The sequence below is a fragment of the Drosophila mauritiana genome, unplaced genomic scaffold, assembly GCF_004382145.1.
Source record: "Drosophila mauritiana strain mau12 unplaced genomic scaffold, ASM438214v1 Y_30, whole genome shotgun sequence".
Classification (NCBI taxonomy): domain Eukaryota; kingdom Metazoa; phylum Arthropoda; class Insecta; order Diptera; family Drosophilidae; genus Drosophila; species Drosophila mauritiana.
Window position 1 is genome coordinate 21,608 of NW_022881576.1, and position 4,115 is coordinate 25,722.

At 38.5% G+C, this 4,115-nt stretch overlaps 1 pseudogene; it reads left to right on the plus strand.

Moving 5' to 3' along the window:
- The first annotated feature begins 933 nt into the window (after positions 1-933).
- Positions 934-2,774, plus strand: LOC117150079 (annotated as a pseudogene).
- The last annotated feature ends 1,341 nt before the right edge of the window (positions 2,775-4,115 follow it).

Below are 4,115 nucleotides of genomic sequence, written 5' to 3' on the forward strand. Positions count from 1 at the left end.
GAGAACTTTGCCTAATTACCGAGACCGGACTAATTACCGAGAGTCCAACAGGAATTATCGCGAGATGCACTTCCGCCGCAGGAGGAGCACCTAAAGATGCTCACACACGACAGCCACCAGTGCAAGTGTTTACAGGAGATCCGCGAAGAGCCACAGAAGTTCCCAGACATCACCATCGAACACGGAGAACCGGATTGGCCGGATCGGATGGCATGAATTAAATATATGTTTAATAAAGTGTATTTTAGAGGTTAGTGAACATGTGACAACAGTAGGCGTTAAGTTGTTTGTGTGTTGTTTCTCCTTTTTTTTTGTTTTCTCTAATTTTTTTTGTTAATTTTTTTCAATACATATATTTCTTGAATTAGATTTTAATGCGTGGTGTGCAATGCGTGGTGTGCAAAAAGAATTCAACCGAACACTGCGTCAAGCGTCGCGCCGCCACTCTGGCGCGACATCAGCTCTTGGCGCTGGCCAATTTTACAAGCTAGATGTTGCCGAAGGAAACCTTATCACTGTGTACATATTTTAATTTTATTTATTATTACTATATATATGTAACGATAGTTATCGATATGCGATGATCGATAATAATAGCAACAAAGCGAGTTGAAAGTTGTGCAGAAAAAAGATCAAGCGGAAAGTTGTCGTGTCCGGAGTAATCAAAAAGTTTTGGCAGGAGTCATCTTTTTATTAAATACCAAATATAATAAGCAAACTATTATAATATCAAAATATTACTAAGATAATCAACATTTGGACCTCAACCGATAAAACAATAAAAAGTTGACCCATTTGTAAAGTGCAGACAGTTGAACAGTTGTGGAATTACGTCAAAAGTGCCAAATATAAAGTTGTAAAAAAGAAGTTGTGAAATTTCGCAAGTTGGTTGGCGTCGGTCGGAAATTTCTAAAAGCGTGCGAATACGAAAGCATGAGTGAGGAGGAGAGAAAGGGACAGAAGTCTGTGCAGACCACAGAGATGCAAGCAGAGAGTAATAAAAGTCTACAACAAATAATTCAGCTGCTTACTCATAAGATTCAAGCTGATGAAATTACCCAGAAAGAGTCGAAAGTAACAGACAATTTTGCAAAAATTGTAGGCGACTTCGATGGCATCAGCATCCCAGTGGAGATTTGGCTTAAAAATTTTGAGCAGAATGCAGATGCATATGAGCTTATGGAAGAACAACGATATGTGTAGGCACGAGGAAAAATTGTTAAAATGGCCAAGTTGTTTCTGGAGTCAGAGTTGGTGAACACATATGAGCAATTTAAAAATTCCCAAATGGGCGACTTGAAGCGCGCGTCGAAAAGTGCCGATGTACATGCAAAGTTGACGCACAGGATGAAGAAGAGCGACGAAAGCATTCACGAATACATGCTAACAATGAAAAAAATTGCAGCGCTTGGACAAGTCGGTGTTGCGTTTAAATGTGCAGGCAGCGGTCATATATCTCCAAATTGCCTCTTTACAAAGAATTGCCTCTTTACAAAGGCGTTAGCGCGGCCGGAATGCGCCGAATCAAAAGAGGTAAGTATGTACAATATTGTTGAGACTGGTAGTAACATATGTGCTTCTCCACAGTACAAGCCGATGATCGAGTCAATGATAGCAGAGTACAAGCCAGCCGAAAACGTCGCTGAATGTCCGGTGTCGATGAAGATCGTGCTAAGCCGTCACTCAGCTGTGGAATCCGAGTCGATCAGAAAACAAGTTGACGCCTGGTTGCAGGATGGCATTGTGCGCAAATCTTCATCGAACTTTGCCAGTCGAGTCGTCGTAGTGAAGAAGCTGAAGCACAAGTCAATGACGCGCTGCGCGACGCCGAGGAAGCAAAGGCCGCCAAGGAGGAACTACAGGCGTTGAGCAAGGAAGCCGAGCGCAAGGTCAAGGCCCTGGAGGCAAATGTAGTACAGCTGACTGAAGATCTGGCCAGCTCAGAAAGGGCGCGACGTGCTGCTGAAACGGAGCGTGACGAATTGGCCGAAGAAATTGCCAACAATGCCAGCAAGGGCTCCTTAATGATCGACGAGAAGCGCCGATTGGAAGCCCACATTGCCACTCTTGAGGAGGAGTTGGAGGAGGAAGAGTCCAACTCTGAGGTGGTGCTTGATTGCATCCGCAAGGCGCAGCTGCAGATTGAGCAGCTGACCACTGAGTTGGCGAACGAAAAATCGAACTCCCAGAAGAACGAAAACGGGCGCGCTGTGCTCGAACGCCAAAACAATTAGCTGAAGGCTAAGCTTGCCGAAATCGAGACAGCACAGCGCACTAAAGGCGACAATCGCCACGCTAGAGGCCAAGATCGCCAACCTAGAAGAGCAGCTGGAGAATCAGGGCAAGGAGAGGCTGTTGCAGCAAAAGGCCAATCGGAAGATGGACACGATGGTTAAGGAACACATACTGAAGGCTCAAGATATTTATAAAAAACTAGCTATCAGTTTTCTCGGGCCATATGAAGTAACTAAGGTAAAAAGAAACGGCCGATACGATGTACGGAAAGCAGCTCAGGTGGAAGGCTCTACAATAACTGCAACATGTGCAGAAAATATGAAGTTTTGGATGTACGCGTCTACAAATGAAGATATATGGTCATACTTCTTCACAATATAATATAGATTTACACACTACTTTGTTTCAGCAAACTTCAAGCAATGCTCCAGTCGAACGGTTGCATTCCACACTGAGCGAAATCTATAGAATCATTATAGATCCAAAGTCCAAAGAAAGGCTCGAATGTAATCACGAAGAAATTTTATCAGAAACAATTATCAGTTATAATAACGCAGTCCATTATGCTACTAAATTAACTCCATTAGAACTTTTCTCAGGAAGAACCCATCTTTTTTAAAAAAATATTAAATTTGATAACTATCATGACTATTTGACTAAATTAAATACATTTCGACCTTTACCCTAAAATTAAGGATCGAATAGACCAGGCAAAAATAACTAAAATACAAAAACTTAACGAGGATAGACACGAACCACTCCCGGTTACCCCAAATCAAACTATATACAGAAAAAAAAATAGAAGCAATAAATTAACGGCAAGATTCACTCAACAAATAGTTCAAGCTGACGCAGGCCCAACGTTACTAACTAAGAAAAACCAAAAACTTCATAAATCAAAGACAAGAAGGAATATTAATATAATAGTCAATAAGGGTAGCAACATTACAGATTCAGATTCCACATTAACATCGAACACGACCTAAACAAAATAAGACTTTAAACTGACAACAAAATAAAAAATAAAATCAAATAAACTTGAATTATTAAAAACAATACAAAAAGACACATAATACATTTTGTTTAAATAAACTTGTTAATATAAATAAAATTAGTATAAGTGTAACCTTAATAAATGTGGAAAAGTTTACGTTAAACACGAAAAAGGAGGAATCTATTAAGTTTAAAATTCAAATTTATCTAAAAGCAAAAAAAAAAAAAAAATTTTTTTATAAACATTAAAAATTCCAAAATGTCACTACACTAAATACCGAAAAACTGTACGGATTGTTAGAAGTAAGATACAATTCAGGTATAATGAAATTCCTTTTTAAATACCAATATTAAAGCAAAAAGAAATTGTATTAATTAAAATTATTATTAATATTAAGATTATTTCATTATCTGTAAACAAACTACCTATTTAATTACTTAAGTCTATCAACAAAAGTCTTCAATTGAACAAATAAAAATAAACAAATCAGAAAAGCTATAATTCAAACATATTCGAAAACATAAACAAAATTAAGTTAAACAAAATACATACCAAAATAAACTACAATAAATGTTAACTGGACGTTAAGTCTAACAGGGACAAGATATTAAGATATTATTAACAGTCCAAGTATTTTAGAAGTCAAAAATTTGATCTTCATCATGCCGCAAATACCCTATTCCTGGACAAGCAAGCACAATTTGCAGCATTAAAAACTCAAACTATGTTCAGATTATCGTCGCCAGTGTACTAACACTTATACCTACAGATGTTCCAAACAACAGGCCAGTGATCCTCCTTCAACCCATACATTCGTTACGGGCCAGGAGTTACCATAACAGCGACAACCTTGTCTTCATCACGAACTCATCTCTACTCTGTGGAT